Here is a 15,756-nt window from a genome sequence, read left to right as displayed (position 1 = left end):
GGTATAGAAAGTGACAAAACAAAACAAGATGGTAGAAATAGTGTACTGACATGACTTTGCACTTTTCACTGGCTGTCCCTCAGGTTGTCAACATGACTGAGGAGACATGACCTGGTTGGCTGTCCATGAAAACTGCACATTTAGAACTTTTCACATGACTGATAAATGACCTAGATTTTTTGTCATCATTTATAGTTTCAACAGTGTCTTTGATTGAATTATAATTTGGAAAGTAGAACAGTGTCTCATGACTGAGAAGGCACATGTCTAGTAGAACATTTGTCACATGACTAAAGGAAATGACCTGTCTCTACCAGTCTCCATGACTGGAGGCACGTGAGTAGTAGAACAGTGTCCATTATACATGACCTTATAGACCAGTTCAACATGACTTTTTGGCAATGACCTTATATTTGTATTTTTAGAAGACACATGACCTGGTAGTAGAACAGGTCATGACAGAACCATGACCTGGTTAGAACAGTGTCAACATGACTGAGAAGGCACATGACCAGAGACCAGGTCTGACAGAACCTGTGTTCAACATGACTCAGAGGCACACGTGGTATGAAAGACAGAACCAGTGGTTAACGGTCAGAAACCAGGTCTGACAGGAACCTGTGGTGCAAAACTGCACATTTGGCTTTTCACCCAATGAATATTAGATTTTTTTCTTCATCATTTATAGTTTCAAATTCTTTGTATTGAATTATAATTTGGGAAATAAATATTCTCTTAGGTCTGAGTATTTGTCACAGTGTAATAGGAAATGCAGCTCTGTCTCTACCTCTCCCCTGGAGCAGAGTGAGCACAGCCTGTCCTTATACATCGTTATTTCCGGACCTTTTTTGGAATATCATTATATTTGTATTTTTTAGGTTAACGGTCAGAGCCCAGGTCTGACAGAACCTGTGGTTAACGGTCAGAGCCCAGAGTCCAGGTCTGACAGAACCTGTGGTTAACGGTCAGAGCCCAGGTCTGACAGAACCTGTGGTTAACGGTCAGAGCCCAGGTCTGACAGAACCTGTGTTTAACGGTCAGAAACCAGGTCTGACAGAACCAGTGGTTAACGGTCAGAGACCAGGTCTGACAGAACCTGTGGTTAACGGTCAAAGCCCCTGGTCTGACAGAACCTGTGGTTAACGGTCAGAGCCCAGGTCTGACAGAACCTGTGGTTAACGGTCAGAGCCCAGGTCTGACAGAACCTGTGGTTAACGGTCAGAGCCCAGGTCTGACAGAACCTGTGGTTAACGGTCAGAGCCTAGGTCTGACAGAACCTGTGGTTAAAGGTCAGAGCCCAGGTCTGACAGAACCTGTGGTTAATGGTCAGAGCCCAGGTCTGACAGAACCCGTGGTTAATGGTCAGAGCCCAGGTCTGACAGAACCCGTGGTTAATGGTCAGAGCCCAGGTCTGACAGAACCTGTGGTTAACGGTCAGAGTCCAGGTCTGACAGAACCTGTGGTTAACGGTCAGAGCCCAGGTCTGACAGAACCTGTGTAGATGATCTAGGTGCTGCTGTAACCCCTCTTTAGTGGGAGACAGCATCACCAGGTCATCTGCGTACAGCAGACACTTGATTTCAGTATTGTGTAGGGTGATACCAGGTGCTGCCGATTCTTCTAATGTTTTTGTCAATTCATTAATGTAGATGTTAAATAGTGTTGGACTTATTGGGCAGCCCTGATTCACTCCCCGTCCCTGAGAGAAGAAGTCTGTTTGCTTGTTGTCAAATTTTAACCGCACATTTGTTTTTAGTGTACATTGATTTAATAACATCATGTGTTTTCCCTCCAATACCACTTTCTATTAGTTTATAAAAAAGACCTTCGTGCCAAATTGAATCAAATGTTTTCTTGAAATCTACAAAACACGAGTAGATTTACTCTTTGTTTTGGTTTACATGTTTGTCAATTAGAGTGTGGAGGGTGTAAATGTGGTCTGTTGTACAATCATTTTTTAGAAATCCAATCTGGCTTCTGCTCAGGACGTTGTGTTCATCAAGGAAATGATGTAGTCTGCTGTTGGTAATACAGCAGAGAATTTCCCCCAAGTTGCTGTTAATGCAAATTCTTCTGTAATTATTTGGGTCAAATTTGTCTCCATTTTTATAGATTGGTGTGATCAAGATACACTGTGATTTTACTGTGGTCTGAGAGAGGTGTTAGTGGGCTGACTGTGAAGGCTCTGAGAGACTCTGGGTTTAGGTCGGTGAGGAAGTAGTCTACAGTGCTGCTGCCAAGGGATGAGCTGTAGGTGGACCTACCAAAAGAGTCCCCTCTCAGCCTACCATTGACTATGTACAGACCCAGTGTTCCACAGAGCTGTAGGTGCCTACCATTGACTATGTACATACCCAAACAGAGTCCCCTCTCAGCCTACCATTGACTATGTACAGACCCAGTGTTCCACAGAGCTGTAGGTGTACCTACCAAAAGAGTCCCCTCTCAGCCTACCATTGACTATGTACATACCCAGTGTTCCACAGAGCTGTAGGTGTACCTACCAAAAGAGTCCCCTCTCAGCCTTCCATTGACTATGTACAGACCCAGTGTTCCACAGAGCTGTAGGTGTACCTACCAAAAGAGTCCCCTCTCAGCCTACCATTGACTATGTACAGACCCAGTGTTCCACAGAACTTCACGAGCTGTACTCCATTTTAGTTTTTCACTTTGTCATAGTTGTTTCTGTTGGGGTCTGTGGGGAGGGAAAGGTTGTTGCTTCCTGGTCGGTGTTTATCCCCATGACTGTTAATAGTGTCTGGTCTAGCATTCAGGTCTCCACAGACCAGTACGTTGCCTTGGGCCTGAAAGGGACTAATTCCCCCTCTAGAATGGAGAAACTGTCTTCATTGAAGTAGGGTGACTCTGAGGGGGGAATGTATGTGGCACCGAGGAAGATGCTTTTATCTGTCAAGATGGCCTCCTTGTTGATTTTTAACCAGATAAAGAATTCCCCTGTTTTGATCAATTCAATTTAATCAATTGGTTCAGATTTATACCATGCAATACCATACCAACATGCAACGTAAAAAGATTTCATAACTGTTTTTTCTTTACCTTCAAAATGAGACAAACGCTCACAATCCAACAATAACTATTAATATAGGACTTTTCAATTAAAGTAAAATCTTATTATGCAAATGTGATTTGTTTATAATTTAAGAGAGAATTTGTGTCGTGCCACTTGGGTGGGTGTAATGTGAGGATGGTGGAGTTCTTGTGCTCGTCTTAACATGACCCTCGACCTATCACATGTGAGCATCCATGACCCTCAGTCTATCACATGTGAGCATCCATGACCCTCAGTCTATCACATGTGAGCATCCATGACCCTCAGTCTATCACATGTGAGCATAGTAGACTCAGCATTTGTTTTGTGCGTAGCTCTGCCTGCTGGGCTATGGCTCCTCCAAGTGTGGGTCTGCGGTGGGGGGCAGGGGGGTGGGAGGCCTCGTCCGGGTGGCTCTGAAGCTGGGCTGGGGGGGTCTGTGCTGCGCTGGCTGTGGTGGGCATTGAGGTTGGTGGTGCTGTGGTCGTGGCTGGGGGGTCCAGGGTGCTGGTCCGGGGTGTTGTCTCAGTGATCTCGGCGGGGTGGAGATTGCTCCGCTGTTCCTGGGTTGAGAGGTCGGGTTGTGGTTTAAAGCGACATCCTTGAGAGTCTTGGCAAGGATGGGGACTGTCTCCCTGTAGAGGTGAACATGGTCATAGAGACAGTGCAGATCGAGGGTGGGATGGTGGGGACTGTCTCCCTGTAGAGGTGAACATGTTCATAGAGACAGTCCAGATTGAGGGTGGGATGGTGGGGACTGTCTCCCTGTAGAGGTGAACATGTTCATAGAGACAGTCCAGATTGAGGGTGGGATGGTGGGCCAGGTGTACATTGGGTCGCAGGGCTCAGTCCCGGGAGAGGCTGGCGTTTATTCTTTGGATTGTGGCAGGGTGGAAGTCCTTCCTCTGTAGAAGGGTTGACACCACGATTCTTGAGTTGGGGAAGATTGCAGAGGCCTTCTCGATCACTCCCCGTAGTGAAGTCGCCACCCTCTCCTGCTGAGTACGCAGGTCGTTGCTTCCGGTGTTTATGATTATGTGGCTTGGCGACCCGAGATGGGCCTTATCAAGCAGCTCCATGGCCCTCTGCGTTGTTGGGCACCACATCCTGTCTCGTTTTGTGTCGAGGGAAACGTTTCTTCTCCTGAACAAACTTCCCATTTGAGTCCATCAACAGGACGATTTCAGCCAATGTTTCTTCTGGACTGGGGGGGTCAGAGGGGGGCTGGTGGGTGTTTATAGCTGGGGTGTGGCTGGTCTGTGCCGGTGCCGCTGTCAGTGGGAGGGTGTTCTGTGGGTTAGGGAGGAGGGGTGCAGCAGGCAGGGCTGGGGAAGCCTGGCTGGTTGATCTGGGCTCCTCTGTTGTGTGAGGACAGGTCATAGAGTGGTGATCTAGCTGCTCCTGCAGCCAGTCCTCTGTTCTCTTTCTCTCCTGCAGCCTGTCCTCTGTCCTCTGTTCTCTTTCTCTCCTGCAGCTCCTCTCTTAGTGTGGTCAGATCGTTATTACTCTTCTGCCTGTCTTTTTGGAGCTCTCTCACCTCCTTTGTTAGATAAGCCAGCTCTCTCTTGAGTCCGTCTCTCTCTTGCTGAACCTCTTTTCAGCTGTGTTGTAAGGCTGCTGTCCTGCTCTGTTCTCACCTTGGTTAGGAGCTCCTCTAAGGTGTGGTTGTCTGATTGCTGTTTGCTCACGCTCTCCCTCAGCAGGACCACCTCCCCCTCCAGTTTGGTGAACTCATCCCTCATGGCAGCCATGGTGGTGAGGAGGGCCTGAGCCTGCTCTGCACTCGGGTGTGTCCTCCACTATGATGGGAAGAGAGGTGCTGGATGTGCCTTTTTGGATGGGGATAGTAGGGGTGAGGGTGGTGCTGGTGGAGTTTGTCTTGTGGGAGGGAATGTCACTGGTAGCATGTAAATACTGTGGGAATACACACACACGTGGCAAAGAGCACTGCCCTGCCTACGGAAAACCATGCAGAGCTTGTGGAACTAATAATCATTTTGCAAAAGTGTGTCTCAAAAGCAAAAGAAGGGTGAGTGAGGGCAAGATTCACTGTGTTGATGATGTCATTCAATGTTCAGAGCTGAAAAGTCAAAGTGACATTTACATGCATGAATCCATTGGGGCTGTACACTCAAGAGGGAAGAAATAGTTTGTGACATTATGATTACACAACAAGCAACAACAATGTCAACTGGATTCTGGTGCTACATGCAACGTAATGAGCTACAAAGACAAAATCAATCTGGCACCTGACACACATCTATTGCCCAGCGATACTAGACTAAAGCTCTACTCAGGAGAGCTAATGAGCTCTATGGGCACCTTTGAGACCGAATGTGTTATTCGGGGACGCAAACACAAGCTGGAGTTTGAGATTGTAAAAACCAGTCAACATCCTCTCCTCTCAGGCTCTACATGCGAACGCCTGGGACTGATGCAGTTCACTGTACCAAATGACCTGCACATTGTGGATCATGTCCAGCATGGACCCCTGTCCAAAGAACAACTACTTAGCAGATATGACAATGTATTCAACATGCCCGTTGAATCTGTGCCTGGGGAGGTACACTTTGAAGTGGATGAGAGCATCACTCCAGTCCAGTGTGCTCCTCGCAATGTGCCCATTGCAATGAAAGTGGCTGTGAAGGCCCAGCTGGACAAGTATGAGGCCGATGGCCACATGACATCTGTGACTGAACCAACTGACTGGATCAGCAATATGGTCATAGTGAAAAAACCAGAGAAGCTGAGGGTCTGCATCGACCCAAAGCATCTGAACCAAGCACTGAAACGATCCCACTACATCATGCCGACACTAGAGGATGTCCTCTATAAGCTTCCCAAGGCCAGGATTTTCACCTTGGTGGATGCCCGAGATGCATTCCTTCAATGCAAGCTGGATGAAGAAAGCAGCCTCATGACTACCTTCTGGACCCCCTGGGGTCGGAAACGCTGGCTCAAGCTCCCGTTTGGTGACTCGGTGGCGCCTGAGATATACCAACGTAAGCCGCACGAGTTACTGGCTGGGCTCAAGGGCATTGAACCCATCGCAGATGATGTCCTGATCGTAGGCTGTGGTGACACAGACGAAGAAGCAGTACGCGACCACGATGTGAAGCTCCTGGCACTGATGGAGCGCTGCCGATCAATTAAGCTTCGCCTTGGCCTGAAGAAGCTGCAGTTCAAGGTGAAAGACGTCCACTTCCATGGCCACATTCTCTCGGCAAAAGGCCTGAAGCCGGACCCAGACAAGGTCAGAGCGATCCTCGACATGCCAAACCCGTCTGATGCAAAAGGAGTACAGCGTCTCATCGGCTTTGCAAACTATCTTGCAAAGTTCATGCCACACCTATCAGCAGTCTGTGAGCCTCTGCGCTGGTTGCTGGACAAAGACACACCATGGCACTGGCTACCCAAGCACGAGGCCGCAGTGCAGGAGATGAAATCTCTGGCTTCATCCATGCCAGTGTTGCGCTACTACGACGTCATGAAGCCTGTCACAATCCAGAGTGACTCCAGCCAAAGGGGACTTGGATGCTGCCTTATGCAGGAAGGCCAGCCCGTTGCGTTTGCCTCGAAAGCACTCACCCCCACCGAACAAAACTATGCACAAATTGAGAAAGAGTGCCTCAGCATCGTCTTCTCCTGCCAGCGATTCCATCACTACTTATATGGGCGAGACCTGGTCATCGCTGAAACTGACCACAAACCACTCATTGCCATATTCAGTAAACCTCTCCTCAACGCGCCCAAGAGGCTTCAAAGCATGCTCCTGACTCTGCAAAACTACAGCCTGAAGGTAATTTACAAGCCAGGACCAGAGATGTACATCAGCGACACACTGAGCAGGGCAACAACACAATGTACAGGCAGAGGCACTGTCTATCAGCGGCAGGCCATCTGTTCGCTACAGCAGGAACAACAAGATGTTCAACAGATCAATCAGGCAGACTACTTAAACGTCACAGATCACCGCCTAGCCCAGATAAGGCAACACACTGACAAGGACGAATGCCTACAGTCACTGAAGTCCATGGCTCTCGCAGGTTGGCCATACCTGAAAGAGGAGACACCTTTCACAGTGAGAGAATACTGGACCTTTCGAGATGAGATCAGCGTGCAAAATGGCGTCTTGTTCAGAGGTCAGAAGGTCATTATTCCCAAATCACTACGTCCAGAGATGCTTACCCGCATACACTCCAGTCACATTGGAGGTGATGCATGCTACCGCCAGGCTCGTGAAACATTATACTGGCCAAACATACAAGCAGAAATTAAAGACTTTGTCAGCAACTGTACCACATGCAACGAGTACGCTCATGAACAGCAAAAGGAAACCATGATGTCACACGAACTGCCCACAAGGGCCTGGCAAATCGTCAGCATGGACTTATTCAGCGACAGACAAAAGGACTATCTTCTCATCTTTGATCACTACTCTGACTTTTGGTAAATTGAACTGCTCCCTGACTTGTCTGCAGAGACGGTCATGAAGCGCTGCAAAGCGCAGTTTGCAAGGCAAGGTCAGCCTGACAAGGTAATCACGGACAATGGCCCACAATTCACTGCACAGTTCAAGCGTTTCGCCTCAGAATGGGAGTTTGACCACGTGACCTCCTCTCCAAGACACCCAAAAGCAAATGGCAAGGCAGAATCAGCTGTCAAGATCGCAAAAAACCTGTTAAGCAGGGCCTTGCGCGACAGCAACGACCCATGGAAAGCGATCTTACAGTGGAGGAACACACCCACTGAAAACATGGACAGCAGCCCAGCACAACGCCTTCTGTCCAGACGTCTGAAGACTACCATCCCTGTAGCTAACAAGCTACTTGAGCCCTGCGTCATGGTTGGCGTCACGGACAAACTGCGTCACAGAAAGCAGCTCGCTAAGTGCTTCTACGACCGGACTGCTCGGGACCTACCAGAGCTGGAGGTGAATGGAACGATAAGGATGAAACCGCTGCCGGGAGACCACACAGGACTTTGGAGGCTGGGCACATGCCTGCAGAGAGTTGCACCACGTTCTTACCTGGTGGATGTTGGTGGCTCCCTCTATCGTCGCAATCGGGTGGATCTGCGCGTAGCAGAGCAGACAAACCAGAACACGCCATACACTCACCTAGATGAGCTGGATCACAGTCCAGGACTAAGGGTAAGGGGTGCAGAATTGAGACATGGGCCAACTGAAGGTGAGGCTTCTACCCCACCAAGCTCTCCAGCTCGTGCCCCTAATCCTACCCCTGTCAGAGCCAATACTTACTCACGGGTGAGTCGGCTGTGCAAGCCTCCGGACAGGCTTACTCTGTAAGCAAGGGACTGTTAACTTGCCCTCGGTTAATTAGAATCTATATTTGTTCTTAAATAATTAAATTGAAATTAAAAAAGGAAGATGACAACTGAAGTAAAAAAGAAAATGTAATGCTTGTTCTATTGTTATGACCTGACTGTTAAGAATGTAATGTTATGCCTTTATGTTTGCACTTTCTATTGAAAAGGATGATGTTACGGAGTCTAGTTGATCGGTAATCGACGAGCCGGACTGTTCCCAGGACTCCAGTTGTAGCCATTCGTACAATGCACAAACAAGGCTATTGAACCTGACATTGGTGTCTGTCGTTATTCCTTTATCTAACATATCATACTGAAACAGTGTGCAAAAAGGGTTTCTGGCCTCCCCTTTAGTAGTTTCTGTTTAAAAGCTTTCCTCGTTGTGTCATTTTTGGCCACTGGAGGGTAGAGAATGGATTCAGCGCTGAGGGGGAGTGGGGACATCGTGCCTGTGGGCTCTGCTGCTGCCGCTGCCGCTGCTGCTCTGTTCTGCTGCCCTGTTGCCATGGCAACCGATTTGTCTGTCTGCTGCTGTTGTTAGCTAGCTAATTTAGTTCAATAACCAGCAAAATGAGTGACAAATCTTTACACAAAAAAAACAGAAGATATGTTTAAAGTTAGAGTCTGTGCTCCTTTTTGGTTTACTCACTCAGTTTGGTCGTTTGATGTAGTTGTATTAACTACCCTTGCTAGGTTTGTTCTAGCTCGTTTCTTCTGGCTAGCTTGTTAGTCTGCTGGCTAGTTCTTTGTTGTGTAGCTAGCTAGCTAGAGTCAAAACTTCTTAACTTGAGGCGCAAAGTTACATTTTTTCTATTCTGAATGAATAGTTGTTGTTCATCACTTCTTGTCTGGAATTCTTTTTCGATTAGAGTGTTTATCTCATTTTAAAAACAAAAAAATATGAACTATATCAGGAGTTCATGTTGAGCATGACTCTCTCTGAATTCAATTAAATTTCAATTCAATTCAAGGGCTTTATTGGCATGGGAAACATGTCTCTCTCTCTCGCATCTCTCACTCACACCTCTCTAGCTCTCTCGCAACTCTCTCTCTCTCGCCTCTCACTCGCACCTCTCTCTCCCTATTGCATACCCCTCTCTCTACCTCTCGCGTACCTCTCGCGTACCTCTCGCGTACCTCTCTCCCTCCCTCTCAAGTACCTCTCTGTTTCTTTCCCTCTCTCTCTATTTCCCTCTCTCTCGCACCTCTCTCTGCTCTGGGCTATATGGTATAGGAGTTATACACTATACAGTTTATTAGGTACACCCATCTAGTACCAGGTCGGACCCCCCTGTAGCCAAGAAGGGATGCACCTGGTCAGCAACAATGTTTAACGTTGTTCAATTGGTATTAAGGGACCTAATGTGTGCCAGGAAAACATTCCTCACACCATTACACCATCGCCACCAGCCTGTACAGATGACACCAGGCAGGATGCGGAATTGCGATAAAATCCTGACTCTGCAATCAGCATGACGCAACAGGAACCGGGATTTGTCGGACCAGGCAATGTTTTTCCACACCTCAGTTGTCCAGTGTTGGGGGTCTCGTGCCCACTGGAGCTGCTTCTTGTTGTTTTTAGCTGATAGGAGTGGAACTCGGTGTGGTTGTCTAGTGCAATAGCTTGACGAGGACTGACGAATGCATTCGGAGGTGTCGCTCTGCACACCACTGTTGTGCTGCGCTGTTATTGGCCCGTTTGGGGCCTGTTAGCCCTTCTCCTTTGACCGCTCTTATCAATGGGCTTTTATCGCCCACAGGACTGCCGCTGTCTGGCTGATTTTTGTTTGTCGCACCATTCTCAGAAAACCACTGCCATGCGTAGTAAGCCCAGGAGGCTGGCCGTTTCTGAGATACTGGAACGCTCAAACCACACTCAAAGTCTCTTAGGTCACTCGTTTTGTCCATTCTAACTTCAATGGAACAGTAACTGAATGCCTCGATGCCCGTCTACCTGCTTTATATAGCAAGCCATGACCACATGACTCACTGCCTGTAGGAGCAAACCTTTTCATGAACGGGGTGGTGTACCTAATAAACTGGCTACTGAGTCTATTTCAGTACAGTATGTCGCCAGTGGTTTTGCAGATCAGAGATGCGTACTATTTTAATGAAGGATAAAAAGACTAATCAAAAGTTATTGGTCGCATATTTAGTAGATGTATGTATGCATGTGTGTGTGTGTGTGTGTGTGTGTGTGTGTGTGTGTGTGTGTGTGTGTGTGTGTGTGTGTGTGTGTGTGTGTGTGTGTGTGTGTGTGTGTGTGTGTGTGTGTGTGTGTGTGTACAGTCATATACAGTCATGGCCAAAGGTTTTGAGAATGACACAAATATAAATGTTCACAAAGTCTGCTGTCAAATGCACAATCCCTCCATCCTTGCTCAAACTGTCTGCAATAGGCTGAGAATGGCTGGACTGAGGGCTTGTAGGCCTGTTGTAAGGCAGGTCCTCACCAGACATCACCGGCAACAACGTCGCCTATGGGCACAAACCCACCATTGCTGGACCAGACAGGACTGGCAAAAAGTGCTCTTCACTGACGAGTCGTGATTTTGCCGCACCTGGGGTGATGGTCGGATTCACGTTTATCGTCGAAGGAATGAGCGTTACACCGAGGTCTGTACTCTGGAGCGGGATCGATTTGGAGGTGGAGGGTCCGTCATGGTCTGGGACGGTGTGTCACAGCATCATCGGAAAGAGCTTGTTGTCATTGCAGGCTGTGTGTTACAGGGAAGACATCCTCCTCTCTCATGTGGTACCCTTCCTACAGGCTCATCCTGACATGACCCTCCAGCATGACAATGCCACCAGCCATACTGCTCGTTCTGTGCGTGATTTCTTGCAAGACAGGAATGTCAGTGTTCTGCCATGGCCAGCGAAAACCCCGGATCTCAATCTCATTGAGCACGTCTGGGACCTGTTGGATCAGAGGGTGAGGGCTAGGGCAAATCCCATCAGAAATGTCTGGGAACTTGCAGGTGCCTTGTTGGAAGAGTGGGGTAACATCTCACAGCAAGAACTGGTAAATCTGGTGCTGTCCATGAGGAGGAGATGCACTGCAGTACTTAATGCAGCTGGTGGCCACACCAGATACAGACTGGTACTTTTGACCCCCCCTTTGTTTAGGGACACGGTATTCCATTTCTGTTAGTCACATGTCTGTGGAACTTGTTCAGTTTATGTCTCAGTTGTTGAGTCTTATGTTCATACAAATATCTACACATGTTAAGTTTGGCGAAAATAAACATAGTATTTTTTTGCTGAGTTTATGTGTGTGTGTGTGTATGTGTGTATATATATATACAGTATATAGGATGATGGGATGTATAGACATTATTGACAGTATATTAATAGTATATCTGTAGAATATATATAATATTATATGTACAGTAATAGATAGGATAGGCCTTGACTAGAATACAGTATATACATATGAGATGAGTAAAACAGTATGTAAACATTATTAAAGTGACGAGTGATTCCATTATTAAAGTGACTATGTCTCCACTAACTCCATGTCTATGTACATAGGGCAGCAGCCTCTAAGGTGCAGGGTTGAGTAACCGGGTGGTAGCCGGCTAGTGACTAAAGTTCAGGGCAGGGTAATGGGCGGAGGCCGGCTAGTGACGGCTATTTAACAGTCTGATGGCCTTGAGATTAGAAACTGCTTTTCAGTCTCTCGGTCCCAGCTTTGATGCACCTGTACTGACCTCGCCTTCTGGATGGTAACGGGGTGAACAGGCCGTGACTCAGGTGGCTGAGGTCCTTGATGATCTTCTTATCCTCCCTGTGACTCCGGGTGCTGTAAATGTCCTGAAGGGCACGCAGTATGCCGCCGGTGATGTGTTGGGTAGACGGCACCACCCCCTGGGGAGAGAGCTGCAGTCAGCATTTTGTTGTCTCCAAAAATGTTGATGCAGTATTGGAAAGATCATTGTGTTTTACACCAGAAATTACTTTCAATTTCACTTCATTCAATCCTGCCAGGTTGCCTGGATAGAAATCCTTTAAAATGAATGCAAGACATGTTGTATTTTGATCATTTATTCTGTGCTTTAGAGACGGGTATAATTTAACTCGTCTTTGGCAATACTATATTGCATTAAGCATAAAAAATAGGCGGATCATCGTTCCTTTAAGCCTGATGGTGCCGTATTTGGGACAAATCTTTCTGTTCAGTAATTCCTCTTCGTATTTTTTCTCCAGCCCTCATAATCTACTAGTGACATATGCTGTAATGACTCATAATCTACTAGTGACATATGCTGTAATGACTCATAATCTACTAGTGACATATGCTGTAATGACTCATAATCTGCTAGTGACATATGCTGTAATGACTCATAATCTGCTAGTGGGATATGCTGTAATGACTCATAATATACTAGTGGGATATGCTGTAATGACTCATAATCTACTAGTGAGATATGCTGTAATGACTCATAATCTACTAGTGAGATATGCTGTAATGACTCATAATCTACTAGTGGGATATGCTGTTATGACTCATAATCTACTAGTGGGATATGCTGTAATTACTCATAATCTACTAGTGGGATATGCTGTAATGACTCATAATCTACTAGTGGTATATCCTGTAACGACTCATAATCTACTAGTGAGATATGCTGTAACGACTCATAATCTACTAGTGAGATATGCTGTAATGACTCATAATCTACTAGTGGGATATGCTGTAACGACTCATAATCTACTAGTGGGATATGCTGTAACGACTCATAATCTACTAGTGGGATATGCTGTAATGACTCATAATCTACTAGTGAGATATGCTGTAATGACTCATAATCTACTAGTGGGATATGCTGTAATGACTCATAATCTACTAGTGGGATATGCTGTAATGACTCATAATCTACTAGTGGGATATGCTGTAACGAGTCCTTTCTAAAACTGTCCGCTTCTCTCTTCAGCAGTCAGCTCTGCCAGTGTTGCCACAGAGGCAGCCGTGGGCATAAATTAACTCCTGGCATTGCAAGACACTGGCTATCTCTCGCTCGCTCCAGAGGTGTGCCCTTAATTCTTAAAAATAACGGAAAAGTGGTGCGTGCATATGTATTCCCTCCTTTGCTGTGAAGCCCCTAAATAAGATCTGGTGCAACCAATTACCTTCAGAAGTCACAATAAAGTCCACCTCTGTGCAATCTAAGTGTCACATGATCTGTCATATGATCTCAGAATATATACACCTGTTCTGAAAGGCCCCAGTCTGCAACACCACTAAGCAAGGGGCACCACCAAGCAAGTGGCACCATGAAGACCAAGGAGCTCTCCAAACAGATTAGGAACAAAGTTGTGGAGAAGTACAGATTATAAAAAAATATCCCACACTTTGAACATCCGACGGAGCACCATTAAATTAATTATAAAAAAATGTAAAGAATATGTCACCAAAACAAACCTGCCAAGAGAGGGCTGCCCATGAAAGGATGGCATTAATCAGAGAGTCAACAAAGAAACCAAAGATAACCCTGATGGAGCTGCAAAGCTCCACACCGGAGATTGGAGTATCTGTCCATAGGACCACTTGATGCCGTACAATCCACAGAGCTTGCCTTTATGGAAGAAAAAAAGCCAATGTTTAAAGAAAAAATTAAGCAAACATGTTTGGTGTTCGCCAGAAGGCATGGGGAAGACTCCCCAAACATATGGAAGAAGGTACTCTGGTCAGATGAGACTAAAATGTAGACTTTTGGCCATCAAGGAATGCTATGTCTGGCACAAACCCAACACCTCTCGTCACCACGAGAACACCACATGGCAGTATTGTGCTGTGGGGATGTTTTTCCATCGGCAGGGACTGGGAAACTGGTCAGAATTGAAGCAATCATGGATGGTGCTAAATACAGGAAAATTCTTGAGGGAAATCTGATTCAGTCTTCCAGAGATTTGAGACTGGTACGGAGATTCACCTTCCAGCAGGACAATGGCCCTAATCATACTGCTAAAGCAACACTCGAGTGGTTTAAGGGGAAACATTTAAATGTCTGGGAATGGCCTTGTCAAAGCCCAGACCTAAATTCAATTGAGAATCTGTGGTATGACTTAAATATTGATGTACACCAGCAGGAACCCATCCAATTTGAAGAAGCTGGAGCAGTTTTGCCTTGAAGAATTGGCAAAAATTCCAGTGGCTAGATGTGCCAAGCTTATAGAGACATATCCGGAGAGACTTGCAGCTGTAATTGCTGCAAAAGGTGGCTCTACAAGTATTGACTTTTGGGGGGTGAATATTTATGCACGCTCAAGTTTTCAATTTATTAATTAAAAAAAAAAACATCTTCAATCTTCAAAGTGGTAGGCATGTTGTGTAAATCAAATGCTACAACCCCACCAAAAAATGTATTTTAGTTCCAGTTTGTGTCAGGGTTTTCCTGTGGTGAAGTAGAGGAGGACCAAAACGCAGCGTGGTTATATTGACTCATGTTTAATAAAAAAAACGGATAAACATGAACACTACAAAACAATGAACGTGGAAAACCAAAAACAGCCCTATCTGGTGCAAAACACAGAGACAGGAACAATCACCCACAAAACCCAACACAAAACAGGCTACCTAAATATGGTTCCCAATCAGAGACAATGACTAACACCTGCCTCTGATTGAGAACCATATCAGGCCAAACATAGAAATAGACAAACCAGACACACAACATAGAATGCCCACCCAGCTCACGTCCAGACCAACACTAAAACAAGGAAAACACATACGAACGATGGACAGAACGTGACAGAACCGTCCCCCCCCCCAAGGTGCGGACTCCGAACGCACAACCTAAACCTATAGGGGAGGGTCTGGGTGGGCATCTCTCCGCGGTGGCGGCTCTGGCGCTGGACGTGGACCCCACTCCATAATTGTCTTAGTCCACGTCCTTAGTGTCCCTTGAGTGGCGACCCTCGCTGCCTACCTTGGCCTAGGAAACCTAACAATGGGCACCACTGGACTGAGGTAGCTCAGGACCGAGGGGAAGCTCGGGACCGAGGGGAAGCTCGGGACCGAGGGGAAGCTCGGGACCGAGGGGACCGAGGGGAAGCTCGGGACCGAGGGGAAGCTCGGGACCGAGGGGAAGCTCGGGACCGAGGGGAAGCTCGGGACCGAGGGGAAGCTCAGGAGTGAGAGGAAGCTCAGGAGTGAGAGGAAGCTCAGGCAGGTTGATGGATCTACCAGATCCTGGCTGGCTGGTGGTTCCGGCAGATCCTGGCTGACTGGCAGATCCTGGCTGACTCGCGGATCTGGCAGATCCTGGCTGACTGGCACTTCTGGTGGATCCTGGCAGACTGGTGGATCCTGGCTGAATGGCGGATCTAACTGATCCTGGCCGACTGGCAGATCCTGGCCGACTGGCGGATCCTGGCCG

The sequence above is a fragment of the Oncorhynchus keta genome, chromosome 24 (genome assembly GCF_023373465.1).
Source record: "Oncorhynchus keta strain PuntledgeMale-10-30-2019 chromosome 24, Oket_V2, whole genome shotgun sequence".
Classification (NCBI taxonomy): Eukaryota; Metazoa; Chordata; class Actinopteri; order Salmoniformes; family Salmonidae; genus Oncorhynchus; species Oncorhynchus keta.
Note: the sequence above shows the minus strand (reverse complement) of the source record.